Raw genomic sequence first — 18092 nt, forward strand, 5'->3', positions numbered from 1 at the left:
AAACCTATCAGGCTCTGTCTGATTCCATCGCCCGCACTGTTTGTTTCACTGCCCCTGAAGTCATTTGTTTTATTTTGTTACACAGATTATATTCTTTCCATGAACAAAAGCTGCCAGTAAACCACCACCCTGCATGGCTATAAAATAAGTCAACTTATTATTTTTTTCATTTGTTTATCAGACAATAAACAGGAAAGGTTGCATTTCTTGCTGTGAATTGTGAGAACTCGTTGCGAGCACTAGAAGCACAACAACTTTTCTTATCGCGTTTAGCCATAGAGCAACATCAAGGCGACAACTTTCTACATCTCCTCCTGGGAATAAAATTGTTCGGAAGGGACCATAAATTTTGTATGTTTTACATAAGGCATACAGAATATGTAAAAGAAAGATTCAACCCCACCCAATTACGACATTGCATTCTCCATCCAACAAGGAGGACTAAGATCTGGTCCAACAGCTCTCAGTAGAGCTAATATAAGTGAAGAAATGTAGGTAAAATACATGTTATAGATTAAAGAAAATACTCAAACCACTAATAAAGTGGATAAATATATGCTCCTTGGTGAAATACTGTTTACATGGGGTCATTTTACTCTGGGCCCATAGATGTGATTCCCCAAAGGGCTGCAGTGACAAATGATGGATGGACCGCCTTTGGTCACAACCTCCAGACACAAACCCCCCCAACCATAGTCTTCCACACAAACCTTTTCTATGTGTTGTCACTAAACAGTCACTTTAGTGGTGTAGACCTGAGAAGAGGGGCCCTGTGACCCTCGGCTCTGCAGCTCTAGCTTCACACAGCTTGGCCATTGTCTCCCAAAGGCTCCGGGTCCCAGAGGGCAACATGTCTGTGCCACCCACTTGAGACCCAACAACAGGAGCACCTTCCATTTTTACATGCAGCACTTGAAGCCTTCACTTCATGAGAAGCAATCCTCTCACCTCAGGGGTGGCCAAGCCCCCCGGGGCCTAAGATGCTTATCCAAGCCTGTACTTTTTTTAGCGGAAAGATAATTTGCCCAAGTGCTTTTAAAAGAATCTGTTCACGGCATTTTCTCAGAGGTGCTCAGTGATCACTGGCAGAAAGCGCGGGCAATTCCTTCCAATTGTACATAATGAGAGATACTGGGGAATTATAGCGCCATTACAACCTCACTTAGTAGTTAGGAGTAGTTAGGAGTAATTCAAAATTCAATTTAATACAACACTCAGGAATAGTTTCAATGCTGTGTAGTATCACTGCCTGCAGAGTTATTTCAAATTAACAGTTAATGTGGGTATCAAAACTGAAACTGAATGTGCTGAATCCAGGTGCTGCCCAGGATAATTTATGACTCTGGATTTACTGGTCATTAAAATGTGCTATGGATATGGATGAGAATGTGTGAGACATTGTAAAGTTGGCAGTACGGGCTCAAACATTTGCACTCTATTAGCTTTAATTGTCTTAGCTTGAAGCAAAGCCTGTAATGAAAATGTAACAGATGGTGTTTCCTCCGAGCGTATCAGTGGACTGTGTGCCATGACGTGAGTGTAAGCCAGTGGAGGATTGTCTTTTTACATCCAGGGTTGTAGAGCAAAACCTGGCAACATGACACAGGCAGCGGCGGCAGTCAGAGGGCAGCAATACAATCACATGTGTCTCAACACAGGAAGCAGTTGGCTGTTTACAGGAAGTGTTAGATGAAGGCATGCTGTGGATGTCTGTATTCGGTCACTGATGACGACTTTTCCTGATTCCTGAGTTTTTAAAAACAGGCAGACATTCCTAAGATAAGTGTCACATGCATGATGGAAAAGGTATCCAAGCATTTCCTGTGAGCCACGTTTTCTTTTTAAATGCACGCCAACATGTTCGGCAGGATTTGTCAACAGGTGGCCTCTCAGCTGCGGCTAAATTACTCAGCTGATCTCAGATAAAGATTTGTTGCATTATTTACCGTATTCACAATTAATGTGCTTCCTGTTTATCATCCGCTTCTATATACAGCTCCAGATTTCTAAAATGCTAATGAAGTGTGCGGATGTTTGTTTGTATTGTTGTTTGGAGGATTGAATGAATAGTGGTGCGCCGCTTGTGTTGTTGTTGTTGTTGTTGTTGTGCCAAAGTGCGCTCAACACTTCCTTGTCCGCTTCCATTCCCGCAGCATTTATCTGATGCACCTTTATAAAAATAGGAAACAAATCAAAGCTCCATCACGATAAGAGTCACAGTCATCAGCACCTGAATGCGGCATGTCAACGTGACATCAGGTTGGGGCTGCTAATTAGCGTCTGCAGAGCAATCGGCGACGAGGGAAGAAAGTGTGACATCTTCATTAAGACGTTTCAAAGTCGAGACGAGAGAATCTAAAGCTCTGTTTTGCCCGTCTGAAGCTTTAAACAAACCTCCCCTCAGGCGGCCTGTGCTTCATATCACGAAATGTCAAGAATCAGAGGCTTGGTGGATTAACTTATCTGCCTTTAATCGTGACATTATCAGCAGCACTGCAAATTCAGCTGAGAAATGTTCTGGGCTCGCTAAAGCTCCCTGGAAGATAGGGCAGCAATTTTCTGCCAGTCTGTGCTTCTCATTCTGTTGTATCGCCTCAGAACAACCACACACGTACACACATTTTCTGTAATTTCATACTTGCATGAATTGAGTTCCTAGCAATCATTAAAGGACTATAAAGAAGTGCCGTTGCCCTGAAATGCAGCAGTTAACAATTATCTTAAATAGTTTCTGCTAAACAGTTTTTTTTTTCCATGCAGATAACACAGTGAATTATTAGGTTGCTGCCTTTTTGGGAGGAAATTATGACAGACAGGAGGTTGTTTATCACTAAATGCGGACACCAGCTGGGATTTATCTCCTCTAATGTTGGTCAGGCTCTGAACTCACTCATGAGCTGAGAATAATCACAAACCCTTGACATCAGAGTGCTGCCGGTCCAGAAAGGAAAGTAATTTACAAAACAGTAATCATATAAATACAAATTAACTTCTCATCTTCCTCCTCCTCTCCTTTCTTCTTTGACAGATTTCTTCCTCAGTTGTGTAATTTTCAATCCAAACTAGTCAAATAGCAATTATTACATTTTCCTCATGAGCTTCCAAATCGTTTTCACTGCTGCTCTTTCGCTGAACTGACCGGACAAATTATCCCCCGGGAACAAAATGCTGGTGTTGCGTGACTCTCAGACAGTTATCTTCATAATCAGTCCAGTATGGCTCATCAGTCTTAGGAAACAAAGTGGCCTACAGATCAGAGAAAGATACGCAGTGAGATGACAATTTACTGTAGACGCCTATGGATAGAAAAAAAAGCTACTTTTTAATTCCAGGTCACGCGTTTCATCGGCAGCTTTATTAATCATAGTTTCCCTGTCAGGTGACTTCCATCTCGGTGGATTTGAAGGCTCGGAGGGCAGATTTTTATCCTGTGATGTTGCACCTGCAGGAGCACAAAATCCATTCACATCACAGAGCAGTTCTCCAAATCGTGAAGCGGTCTGAAATTATAAAATAAATTTGTCACTGTGGTTTTGTAGCAACGCCAGGATCAAGCTCAAAGCACGTACAAAATACAATTCGCACCCTCATCGCCCTGTCAAGCACAGATTCTCCACAGACACTGTAAAACAACAAACAAGAGACGCCTTTTGAATTCGTCTGCACTCTAATCAGTAATAAAAATCTGTGGTGGGGTTTTTTTCTCCGGCTGGCAGGTGATAGCAGCCCTTCTGACATCACCCTCACCGCTCTGTGTTTCACTGCGAGCGCTGAATGCCTCTACAAGACTCTGAAACTTCCTTAAGTTTGACTCCTCACCTTTAACTCTACTGTACATCTTTGCTGTCGATGTGTACTGGCATGTGCGGCAGAAAGGGGAATGAGTGGCGGCGTGCCAGGTTTTTACACGCTCCCTTGCACTTAAAAATACCAATCTTCTGGCTCTTGAGTGCACTATTCTTCAGGAGTGTTTTTTCCCCAGCATGTAGACGCTATAGCGATCATCCACCGCTCCTTCATTGTAGCAGAGGATCAAACAGAGTCAAAACAAGCTTAAAGGAGGGGTGGGTAACTGCTCTCTTCCTCTCTAATATTGTTGCAGTTATCAGAAGTCGAATCTGTCTGAACAGCGGCATGCAGTTTAGAAATGGCCGATTTGTTTCTTATGGACACTAGGGTTTTTTTTATTTTTAAATGCTTTGGACTGAGCATGCCACGGCTTGGTCTTGCTGACATGCAACGACACCGAGAAATGGGACTTGACAGATGAGAGATAAGGAAACGTTTTCTAGGGGAGAAGACAGACTCTGAAAACAGACATGAGGTGTCTTTAAAATGCTCACAAAGCCTGAGTCTGTGCTGCAAAGTGAAGGAGCTAAAGATCAACTTCTGCCGGAACTCAGCTCACTGAACCTTTCATTAAACTCATTTCTGCCGTCGTGATACAAGTTGTGGGATGTTTTAAGGAGCAAGTAAAGTGCAGCTTTTTAAAAAGTTCACTTGGACTATAAAGAGGCTATTTTTACTTGTCAGACAAGAACCTGAACTCTTTACTGACAGTTTTCATTTGCAATAAAGAAAATCACCGTAGGCAATCCATATTCTATATTTTTGTTGCTTCCAACAAATTTCACGGAAAGGTCCAGACTTAGCAGCGCATTTGTTCACCTCTTAATGCTTTCCAACTTCTCGATTTGTCTATGGCTTAGAGCCTCAGGCCTTTTGGTTCCAATTGAAGATACACATCTTTAAAAACAATCACAGTTCTTTACTCTCCTTTTCTCTGCAAAATTTTTTTTTATGGGTTTTGGACAAAAGCGGAGATCAAGCTTTGGCTACACAAGAATAGTCATAGAATAGTTTTCTTGCAGTAGATTTGATGGGTTTGGTCTTAAAAACTAGTTCGAAACATTTATCACTGGACTCCAGCATTTAAAACTGAAAAAATCCGATAATTCCAAATACGATTTGCTTGTGCGTTAAGTACAAACTTCATTAAACACAGACACATATGAATGAGTCAGATATCATTTAAATAAAGCATGCGAACTTACCGTACCAAGCTTTCTGAAGATTTTCTGACTTTTTATTCAACAAAATGGTCCTAAGAGCAAAACGTGAAGACGGCATAAACAGACCATGACAGAGAAAATAGAAAGAATGTAAACAGAGCTTTTGGTACTTAATAGCAGCAGTCTGCATGGATCATATGTTGGTAGTTAGCTGCAAAGCCTGACCAGGTTTCCCTGTGAGGAATGTGCAATATGGGTAGACCGATATTAGTTTGTCCCAGGGCTGAAAGCAACACCGTTTATTGGTCATTGAAGGAGACTGGCAACTGATTTATGGAACTGATAGACATTTGCATAATAAATAAAGATCTACACAATGATGCAGTTATTGGCACTGTCACCTTACAGCAAGAAGCTTCTGGATTCAAACCTGCAGGTCTGCTGGATCCTTTCTGTGTGAAATTTGCGTGTTCTCACCGTATTTGTGTAATTTTTCTCCAGATCCTCCAGCTTCTTCCCACAGTCCAAAGACACAAATGGTAGGTTAAATGATTGCAATGCAGCCGTACGTGTCAGGTTTCGTCCTGAGATGACTTGTCCAGGACTCTGTCTCTTGCTCAGATTCAGCTGGGATGGACTCCAGCTCTCCCCCGGCCTTCTGCAGGATAAAGTGGGTGTAATTAATGGATGGATGGATAAAAATGTTGGTGTCAAAATCTAAAATTACACAAACCCCAACACAAAACTTACGTGAAATGCCTTTGTTTGATTATGTTTTACATGTGGTTACTTAAAATAGCCTTTTCAACATTTCAGTTTCAGTGTTAATAGACTACTATGTGTAATCAATAACCAATCAGAGAAGCTGGGGGCGGGGCATTACTCAGGACTACAGAGTGACTACAGACAAAGAGAGGAGGCTGCATCTGAGACAAAGAAACACATTTTTAAAATCAATTTGCTTGATTGGGAATCAGTCAAAAATGACAACAAAATCAATAACAGGAAAAATACTGAATATCACATAGATAATTAGCCAGACTGGTTATTGATTGATCCCTAATCAGTATCTCACCAAGCTTCTAAAATGACATATTTAGCAAAATGTATGGATGAATTCCACCGTTCCACATTCTGACCGTTTTTCTTTCATGCATTAAGACACAGAATTAATTTTACATACAGAGAAGACGGCTCTTCCATGTTCATGTGGGAATTTGTAGCTAATGCATGCAAAGCTTAATTATGCATATCATTAGTTTAATAGGTCTATATATGCATAATGGTGATTATAGATGGATATTAAGCAGCTGAAAGTCCTCTTGTTCTAACTGTGATTGATTTTCTTAAAGATGTTGTACTGCTTCTAAATACTGCCAGACTTTGATGTAGAACTGTAAATAGATTGTGGAAAAAAAACTTTAATATGAATCTGAACAAGTACAGAAAAGTGAGGGTTACAAAGAGCAAAGTGGGGTAACTCTGGCAATGTTTTGAAGTCATTGTTCTTTGCTCTCTTATCTATCAGTAAAATTTCCCTTTGATGTCTTGTCACCTTCCCCTATTATGAATTCTCTTTGCTCTTTCCGGGAAGAAAAAAACCCCACAACCCTTCATTTAAAGATTTTCCTTTTTATTATTTTTTTCTGATATGTGCAATCAGAGTAAATTATTCATGGTCGCGGAGGCTGTAAAGTTTAAGCAGATCTTGTGACTACTTCCCCAGCTGCTATTGTTATGAACAAAAAGGGTAAGAAAAGGCAACTTCATTAATGACACGTTATGTTTTATGGCGGAGTTGGAACTTCAAGTGTCCTGAGCAGAATTTGTTTCTGTTTTATGTGAGCCACCCCAGTCCCCACCTGCCTCCAGTTGGGGTAGATGAAGGGCATTTCTCGACATGAGCTTAGAGAACCATTAAACAGGCTTTTATACATACCTCAATGAAATACAGATGGTGAGCACCTGACAGTTAAATAAAAGCTCATATTCCTCAAATTCTTTCCTCTATTATTTGGTTTGCTTACTTGACAAATAGTGGGACACTTTATTTATGGGTGGCATCGAAAATTAGATTGGAAAAGTCAAAGAGTTACTAATGCGTCTCTGCCTACAAAGTCAACTTGCCATTCTGAATGAAAAGAAATATGGGAGTTTCTTTGTGCTGCGACTATTTTAAAGAAGTTAAATACGACTGTGAAAAGACTTTAAAAGAAGAAAAGAGACACGAAAGACAAACGAAAAGGGAAATGGAGCCAGCGAAGGATATGCTGTCCTTTGTACTTTTGGCACATTGGCAGCGCTTGATGAATGGACGTCTCTGAAGGAACCGAGTCTCTTCACGGGGAACGCCTGACCTCTCTCAGTTACGTAGCAACTCCACTTTAGGTAATAGGAATTGTATTTCACATCATTTTTATCTATGAATGCACAAAGCCATAAATCTGAAGGAGACGTGTGTTCCATTAAAGAAGAAGGATAACACTTTTTTTAAGTCTCTAAACTCTGTGGCTCATGTTTGGAGTCAATTGAACAGTTCCTGTGATTTGGTTTCACTAACTGCCAGACATTTGTTTTTCTGGCATTAGATCTGATACGGTCCAACAAATGGCTAATGCCTCAGTATAAACTCTCCCCATCAACACAAAAAAAAAAAAAAAACCCACACATAACCACTCTAACATATCAACACTGGGAGGCTGGAGTCTTTCACACCAGAGCCAAGCCTTTTAGCACTGTGATGTCAACACAGAGCTGCATACAATTAACACGTTTTCACCATCACAAATCTCTATAATGTTTGTTGATGCTTTATTCTCAGAAGAAGAGAAGACATCTAAAACGCAGTTTGCAATTTACTGATTTTCATACTTTGGTGCCAGGGGAGCTATTACGGGAAAATGTTAGCAGCACATTTTCACCCTGCACACAGATAAAACACACACACACACGCACACACGCACACACGCACACACACACACACACACACACACACACACACACACACACACACACACACACACACACACACACACACACACACACACACACACAGACACACACACACACACACACACCAGCATGCAGCTTCAAATTCCTTTTATCGTTGTGTTACAATCAGGCTCTCGACTCCAAGTAGTTTAAACTAAAAAGTCCAAAGGAAAAGTTAAGATATGAAAGAGTACAGAGAAAAAGAAATTAGGAGGTGCAATGCTCTTTACAGCATCATAAAGTTGCTTAGTCATACTTATTATTAGTGAGCTACAATAAGATTGTCAGAGTCATCCAGCTCTTTGATGTTATGAAGTCATGAGTGTGGCACTGATGACCAGGCTGGTATGTTATGGATGTGGCTGCACTGTGTGTTGGCGCATGTTTCTCCTGCTTCAGCTTTCAGCTGTTGGAGACATTTAACATTCCTGTCAAACCATTACAGCACACAACGAACTCTGCGGATGAACCCAAAGGCACGAACCCCATCGGGCTCACAGTCATTTAGTCTAGCAGAACTGAGAAGCGAGAGTTATATAATTAAATGTTGTATAATCAGTGTAAAGTCAGATTGTATTTGTAAAGATTTATTGCGTTCCTGAAGCAGGAGCTTTGTAATGCAGTGCACGATGTCTGTGGTGATTGTAAGTGTTTGGCTTGTAGGGGGGATACATCGTAAAACAGCAAAGTGCATTATGCATGTTGTTGAAAGTAGTCGCTGTCTAGTTAAACTCTGGTTTAAACTTTTGCATTGTGGAGCTGCAGTGTACTTGCAATGGCTACGTACATACAGCAGGAGAAGGAGTTGTTGCCTTAAGACTATAAACAGGCTTGAAAGATATAATATGCAACATTTCATCAAAAGTATCCAATGTTATATGTCTGATTATATTTCTAACAATGTTTAAATCCTGGAAACTCAGTCATTTTTGTCAATTCTCTAATATCTCCTTTACTAGTTGTACCTAGACAAACACAGTAAACATCAATAATACTGTTGTTTTTTTTTAAATTTTATTCGGTTTATTATAGCTCCTTGATGCAAAAGTATAAATTCAGGTTTAACTGGTTATTGTAGATTGCTCACGAAAGATGCATCAGGATTATTTCAGTAGGATTATTTGGACCACACATAGCAGCAATGGGCTACTTAACAATAGCTCCAGTAGAGTATGGGTCATTGATCTAATGGTAATTTAGCATTTATTATTATGTGAATTAATGTTGTTTGCAGCTATTTTATTAGGATGACTTGAATACTTGCCACTGAAGGTAATGTAAATAAAACCTTAACACATGACCTTGTCTGCAAACATGACCTCTGTCTGAATCACGTCCAATACATTTTCATGGGGAATGATGCTGAAGACAACAACTCCCATGAGCCCACACTACTTTACAACATCATGAAACTATGTATGTTGTGATTGCTTTCACTGAGCGACCCCAAGCAGCAGAAATTACATACTATTGCCATTCCTGAACAACTCTTGGATTGTTGTGGGGCGCACTGTGTGGCTACCATCAGAAAGCACCATGGCCATGGGAGTGCACACTTAGTCCGCAACAATGCACATGTCAAAGTAACATCTACCTGAATCACAGCAGAATACAGCATTATAACAAGACGATCAATGTTTATTATTTTTATGTTCTTTGAATACTGACATAACAGTATATCTAAGGGACATCAGAGGCTCCTTTGTGCAGTCATTGTGTCAAATCTGCCCAGTCATAGACAACTGGGTTTAATTTGCACGGGTAAGACTGAGTGAAAATCTGTCGGAACAGGAGGGCCACCAGATGCATTCTGCCAGAGCTAAAGAACCATGAGCTCTCAGATTGTTCTGGTTTCAGGATAACGTCACCCAACCAGTATAGTGTAACCTGCAGTACGCCACAACTCTTTTTAGTCAAGCTTCACAAACTCTGTTTACACATTCATTCAAGAAAAAAATGTGGTATTTGGGAATTTGTAGCTGTGATGAATGAAGCAAAGACGTTTGTTTGCTTATTGCACTGCATTTTCTGTCAGCACGTCTCTTGTAAAAGGCAAACAAATCGAACCAAACCAAACAGTCCTGAAAAGACTGAAATAATTGCAATATAATCCCCTCATGTTTGCCCTCATTCTGTTACTTTTTTCTTTTGGAGTGCTGTTTGTGAGTTCAGGCCTCTGCAGCTGAACAGTTCAGTATCTGCATGTCTGGATCTCAGCAGCAGCACCGAAGCGCACTGACATCTCTGCCTGAACAATCGGAGGTGGTGATGAGGCGGCTCAGTTCCCACCAAAAAACAGCAGATGATGCTTGGTGAGTCGAGGTGTCCAACATGGCAGCACATTCCTCTCTGATCGCCCCTCCAGCTGGTTTAAATGAGGGCAGGCGGCTGAAGCATTTTGCCTCGCTCGCCCTTGTGTGTTTGTGATCAAATGAGTGGTCAGGCACCTCAGTGCTCACTCATTATCTGGACGCTGAGCCTGCGCTGCGCTGTGGGAGGCTCTTCAGCTCAGATAAGCCTGGTATGCTCTGTGCTTGGTGTCACTTTAAAGTAGTGCAATAGAAATGATGCTGCTGGTGTCTGAAAACCTTGTTATGAGTTTTGATGATGCTGGTACAACTATGGATGAAAAGTCAAGATACAGGGTTTTCCCCCTTGTGGGAATGATCTCTAGCCTCGAGTTCTTTCTAATCAGCAAAGATTAACCTTAAAGAGAACCAGCTTTGTGAACAAAAGAATGAAAGGCATCGTTTTAAGATTTCTGGTAAAAACATCTTTGTCCGATAGCATTCGAGTGTGTGAAATAAGCTCTATTTTCTGGTTTTGCGATGCGTTTTCAACCCATAAAAAGCCATTTTCACACTCTGCCTCCCTTGGCAGCAGTCGCAGTGTGTCTCTGTGGGTTGCTGGAATGGTTTGTTTGTTGCACATGAAAGAAATGGGTCTGAGCTGTTTTCTGCAGATGTTTATTCACCGTGGCACTGCTTCAGAAAAAGTCGCAGAGCGACCGCTTTCCCTGTGGTTGGCAGTTTGTAAATTAATTGATTTATTTGGTGTGGGACGATTGCACGCATCACATATTTGGAGCAATCAAATCAGCAATTATGTGGTTTCAAATTCCATGTGTGGGTCCAGCTGTGACAAACTCAGCTGTCCTCAGACAAGTCTGGCTTGATTTAATGTCTGTTAACAAAGGCAGATTGCTTGGTGTCATGACTAAAGATAATACAAAATAGTAATTTGGTGACAGAAATACACACTGGCATTAAAATATTGCTTAGTCTTTAAACAATTTAATCAGTTTCATCGGATCATCCAGAATAATGCCATTACTGAGCATCTTTGGCAGTCAAATTAAAATTCTGATAACATCTGACTTCTGAAATCTTATTGCCTTTTAGTTCTCTAGTTGGAGAAAATGAAAGTACAGCAGATGACCTGGCCTCCACAGTCATCTGACCTAAACCCAATCCAGATGGTTTGGGATGAGATGGACCGCAGAGTGAAGGCAAAAGGGCCAACAAGTGCTCAGCATCTCTGGGAACTCCTTCAAGACTGTTGGAAAACCATTTCAGGTGACTACCCTATGAAGCTCACTGAGGGAATACAAAGAGTGTGCAAAGCAGTAATCAAAGCAAACGGTGGCTATTTTGAAGAATCTAAAAAATAAATCATGTTTTGACTTATTTCACACTTTTTTGTTTACTATATAACTCTATATGTGTTCATTCATAGTTTTGCTGCCTTCAATGAGAATTTACAATGTAAATAGTCATGAAAATAAAGAAAAAATATTAAATGAGAAGGTGTGTCCAAACTTTTGACTGGTGGTGTATGTTCACACACTTAAGCTCACTTAGAGAAGAAATGATTGATGATCAACTGCATCCCTCCTTTTCTTAAGTCTGTGTTTACTGGTGAGAAGATGGAGACTTTAATATATGATGTTAAAGATACTCTGTTGGTTTTAAACACTGTTATGGAGCAATGTTTTGATCCTGAAACATTTTTGAAGCTACTTTACCGCATAAAAATATAAATGTAAATTCTTTACAGCAGAAGGGGCTTCTTGAAACAACCAAGTATGCACTATATTGGAAATGATAATGGGCTAATCGAGAGTGGAATCAAAGACCAGGGTTCCCATATCAGTAATGAGTGTGCCATTTTGCATCATAGACTGCCACACATCTGAAACACAAACAATTAATGAGGTTGTCAATGCTGCAAAATGTTGTATAACTCTTTATTCCTAATAAGTTTGGTGAGGGGACATAATCACATTGTCCAACATGACCACCCATAGCAGGCCACAGATGGGACAGGATTGCATGTCTGAGGAGTGTACAAGTCATGGTAGGACTGGATAGTTTTTCAGGTGCTCTTATGAAAAGACAATCTGAAGACACGATGACAAGCGTCTTTTTGATGAAACATCAAGTGATGGTGCTGAATTAACGGGATAACTGTGGGTTAAGTTTTGTCTTGAAATGCAGACGTGCTCCTTGTCCATGCCATATCTCTGCCCATACTATCACTCCTCCACCTCCACGGGCCGCTCTCCATACGACGTTGACACCCACACAGTCTGCCATCTGCTCTGTACAGCTGAAAATGAGATTCATCAGTGAAAAACGCTGCCCTCCATCTTGCTAGTGCCCAACAAACGTGGAGCTGGAGCTGATGACGCACGTCTGCTGTTAGATTACGTCCCTGATGGGGATGACGACAGCTGACATTCTCTGGCTGTGCAGACCAACAAATTCATCAGTAGACTTGATTGTAAATTATTTTGCAGACGACGAGGGTGAGCTGGATGTGACGATCATGGGTTCAGTGGTGACACTTGTTGTTGGAGTTGTGGACATTTAGGTGTCTGACTATGATCCTAACTGATTTTCCTGCATACAGCATCCCAACAGTCTGTCTCCTGTCATCTATAGCATTGTGTCATCTAAATTAAGTTGCATTTTAAGGCTTTTATAGTCACTGGTCAAGGAGTCCTTTAAAGCCACACCTGATGTAGATTAGCTTAATGGTCTAGAATGTGCCACTTGAGCAGCTTAAAAACTTTTTGTGCAGATAGAAATTAAAGTTTATATTTTTACTCAGTGTGCATTGTAGATTCTAATAAATGTACAAATGTGCCAGGGATGGCATGGAAGAAGAAGACTTGAAATCAAGTAGGATGCAAACAATGCAAGACGAAAACATGTGTTTCTGAAGGGGGAAAAAAAGTGCATGTTTGTAGGTATTTTACAAAATTCGTGAACTGTAACACACTCCAGCTTCAGTGATCATAGAACACGCTTCCTAAAACCTTCCATAAATTACCGTTAAATATGAACTCACATCCATCACAGTTGATAGAAACCAAAGCTGAGCTTCCCTGGTGTCTAATTCAAAACCCTTTGCTGCTTTAATGCTCAAGCAGGTACGGCATCGCATGCAACAGCCCAAGGGCAAACAATGATGGGGGTGGGTGGACAAAACTTTGGTGTGGGCCATCTGTGTACTATTTAGCTCAGTCCCAGCAGTCATGGCTGCTTAATTCAAAAACTGTCAGAGAGTGTCATTAGGTGCAGCCATTTAAAAGCTTCAGATTTCATTAGCCACAGGAAGGGCCACATTACCCTCAGGATTAATGTCAGGTTTTGCGGTTCAATGCTACCGCCGTGGACTGCATTAATGTGACTGGGCTGACCCTCTTGTTTAAATACTCCCCAACTCATTAACCATTATGTAGACCAAGAGTAGCCCTTAAGTAGCTCGTGAATTATGGACATTTTGTACAGGCAGCATTCTTTTTTACACCTCAAAAATCTGAAGGATCGCCCACCACTTCCTGCACAGGCTAAGACTCAATCACAGAGCTCTAAATCTTCAGCTGAGGGGAGTTACAGTATCTGCCATTCCACAGCCAAATGTTTTGTTGATACTCTTCAAGGCAGCATTGCTCCCAGTGTTGCATCACCGTGGCTGTTTCATAACAAGTTGTGCTCCACAGTGTCTTGATGATGCAGGGTGGGCGGTGTGTGTTGTAGAGGTGACGCCATACTGAACATGCCAGGATCCGTCCTGTCAGGAAGCCTGAGCCACGAGCTCGCTATCTTGAGGAAGACATAGGGAGCTGAGTCACATCATAGGGAAGCGTCCAGAAAACGATAACTCGCCCAGGATGAGCCGAGTCATCACTCTTCCTGTTTTAATTAGGCAACATGGGCCCATCAGCAGCAGTGACTACAGACGGGGAGTTGCGATAGTTGGACAGTGAAAGCATCTTGAATTTCAGCAGCTCGGTTATATTTTCTTGCAGCAGGTTTGAATGTTAAATTTAACATCCATCGCTCAGCAACAATCATGAAACTGTCAGTGCTGGTAAAGCAAACAAGGCTTAATCGAGAAGTGTGCGGTGCTCTCTGCAGTTCTGCTACATCATGTTGACATCCTTCCAAGGCCAAAGGCTGTGAATATAATGCACTCTGTCCTCCTGAGGGGTGGCGGTACTGTTTGTTGGGGGGGTGGGAGGGGGGAGTCACGGAGCCTCTGCGTTTCATCACTTACTCATTCATCACAATGTCACCCAAGAGCCTGCGTGTCAGGACTCTCAGCGTGCTTTACCAGGTGTGAGACGGGTCTGAATTTTGGAGGCTCTTAATCAGGAAATGATGGCAACCAGCCGTGATTCATGGTGTGGTCTGGTTGTCAGACTATATATGTTGAGCTGCAGGAGCAGCATCATGAGGTTGAAAATTACACTCCCACTCCTGAGAGCTGTACCTGCACCTCTGGGATCAGTTTCCTCTGCATAGCGGAGACCTGATCTCACTTTCCAGCGTTTTGACAGACCACGAGAGGCAGAACAATATAAATGTTTTAAAGGCAGTTTGGACTCCATTCCCTTTCATCTTTTTTCCTTCACACGAAAACCTGCAGACTGTTTTCTGTGTCAGCCAGAGGGGGTTAGACCTTTGTGGAGGAGCAGCAGTACTGCCATACCGCTGACTTGGCAGTGAATCCATTTTTTGCAATTAATACTTTGTTTATGCTCTCACTTCGGTGCCCAGTGGGCTCTGAAGTAAGCACATAATCCTTAAAGTGGGAAGGGGGCATCACTGTTTAATGCCCTTTATTACTCAAGTGCAGCTCAGTCAATATCCCCTGTCACAGCAGAGGATGTCAGACAGATATGCAGTTCTTGTCAGACCTTAAAACATTCCAGACTTAACTTACTGTCAGCTAGACCACTGAAACTAACAGGATGTTTAGCTCATTTGTTCCATCACACTTCATGTCGTAATGGTGTAAAACGTGGGTTTTTATTTGCTGTCATCAACATGCACATCTGAAGCCAAAGATTTCATGCTTTCTGAATAACTGTCACTCAAAAACAGCTTGCTGTCTCTTTGGGTTTTCCAGACATAGCCTCACTGATTTTGGTATTTTCGGTAACAATGTGTTGATGCATGTTCTTGTCAATAAAACAGCACAACGCTTCTGTAACTGGGAGGATTTGGTCCAGTTAGACGTTGTATTACTAGACTTGTGTTGACTGCTCCTCTTTGTAACTGTACTGTCAGTCCCACTTCCAAATATGCCAGTGGAAAATTTTTTATGACATAATTTTGAATTTGGAGTTAAGTTTGGAAGACGATAATGCAACTTAAAGACTATGGGAGAGTTAAATTTCATGCAGAATTTGGGGTAAATTTCAGAATGTTTGTTGATGTGGCCACATTTCTTTAATACATTTTTGGTATATATTGTGTATTATTTAGCATCTAGCTGCTCTGATTATTTACTACAAAGTGAACATACAATCCGTCAAATCACCTGCTCGAGCAAAATGAAATCCTAATACCTCTCTTACATTTCATGAACATAGTACATTGTAATGCTTTAGATTACAGCATGCAGTGTACAGCAAATAGTTCTCCATAATTTAGACATTGTCATTTTTTGTACCAGTGCAGGGCTCCAGACTGTGACTGATTGTAGATCCCAGTGCTCCATATTTCTATAACAGGTGCAGACTAAAGTGTACCTATTGTGTAGATAAATGCAGGTGTTTATAACTGACATTGTTAGTTATCTGCAACCTAGTCTCAGAGAAATTATGTTTCTATACAACTAACAGCACTCTGATTTACATTTTGAAAAGAATATAATTTTGTTTAAAAACAAACCTATTTTCTAACAAAAGGTAAGACTGTGATGTGATAGGAAAGACAACAAAGTCTCCATCAGGAGAAAGGAGGCATAAGACAGCAACAGGGCTTTTATCCAGAAGACCACAATACATGTCTTGTGTGGGTCCATTGTTCTTAGCCTTAAGTTTAGTTTACTTTCACTGCTTGTTTACTTTTGCTTTTTTACTCTCATTTCGTTCCGGTTTAGGCACTTTGGTTAGGTTGAGAAAATATTACACTTTATTGAATACTTTTACAATAAAATCTACATGTTCGAAGCTTGGTTAAGTTTAGGCACCAAAGTACTGGTTAGGTTTAGGAAAATATCCTAGTTTGGGTTCAAATTAGCCTCTTTTACAGTATGTTTGAAGCTTCTCCATTGTCCGGGTTATCTGGTTGATGAGTCCTACCCCATCAAGTAAATGAAATGAAAAGAAGTGACAGTAAACTAATAAAATAAATGGCAAAGACATGTGGATTTGAAACATAATCCTGATACATCATAACTTAATGTACTTTTCCTCCAAACATAGAGTCCTTTTAAAACAGCTTTTTTGAAGGACAGGGCTGGATACCCAATGCAAAAAATCTACTTAAGTTCCCAGATTGTAACCCTCACATCTGTCTTCCTTGTACATACATATATTTATTGGTACATATGTACTGGTTCATATGTACAAATACATTAGTACATTCATATTTGTTGTAAATTCAAAAGATTTGCGTTGTATGTTGCAGCCTATAATCTTAAATGTCTGTGAGTATTCCGTAGTTAGTAGATGATGTTTTGCACAATAACCTCTCTTATTAGACTTGTGGAATTTGCTGTGTGAACTAGCACCAGTACTAGTTTCTGTTAAGCTTAGTAAGCCTTTAATATTTCTTTTAACTACCAAAGTGTGCAGATGGTGTCCCTATATGATAAAATATGGTAGGGAAGCATGTTTGCTTCAGTGTTGCTCATCCACCACTCAAAGAATCCTTCAGGTTCTGGTTTGGAACTCAACACTGTTGAAACAAACATAAACAAAACAGGAATGTCTTCCTATAAGGAACACCATGTTTTTAATTGCACATGATTGTGCTCCATTCTTTCATGTGCATTAAATGTCTACAACTGCTGATAGACTGGGAAAAGACCATGTTGTGAATAGAAAGGACCTTGACCCACTTTAAACAACAAAGCGGTGCCGTGGGAAATGAGCGAAGGATAATTTTAAATAGAGGTGAGATGAACGAAACACACCCAAAAACAAACAATGCTGATATTTTCTTACTTTTGCCTATTTGAAGGCGTTGCCAACTGTACTGTTAACTAAAGTGGAAAAATCATAATGATGACTACACTTAAGTGTGAAGAGCTTATTGAATTTTCCCTCGGAAGCCTCCCCAGTGCATCGTTTGGAGCCGTGCTGTAGGCAGTCACTGCAGAGACTCCAATTACTGACCAAGTCCCACTTGGCTGGCTTCTAACTGTGACCAGCAAATTAGAAAGAGAGAAGAGGGGGAGAGAGAAAGAGCATTTAAAAAGGCAGGACGAAAGTTTTTGGTTGCAGTGCGATACTGGCCTACAGGAAGCCAAAAAAGACAAACGTCAAGCAGAGTTTAACAAGTGCAGTGCCTGAGCAGAGAGGGAGAGAGATAGGCAGCTCTTTGTTCACCACTTGGACCCGCTCCAAATGCCTGCTTCATAGGATGTTCTTCGATAATCCAGCAGTGAGCAGCTGATGTATGACCTGCATTACTGTTCTGACTGAACTTCCTGAACAGAATCTTTAACTATCAATAAAACCACATGAAGAGTGATTAAAATAACATCTAACAAAAATGTATGTCATTTACTGGAAAGCATTTGAGTGGTAAGTAACACCTGTGGCATTAAATCAAACTCAAATTTAAA

The sequence above is a fragment of the Amphiprion ocellaris genome, chromosome 13 (assembly GCF_022539595.1).
Source record: "Amphiprion ocellaris isolate individual 3 ecotype Okinawa chromosome 13, ASM2253959v1, whole genome shotgun sequence".
Classification (NCBI taxonomy): Eukaryota; Metazoa; Chordata; class Actinopteri; family Pomacentridae; genus Amphiprion; species Amphiprion ocellaris.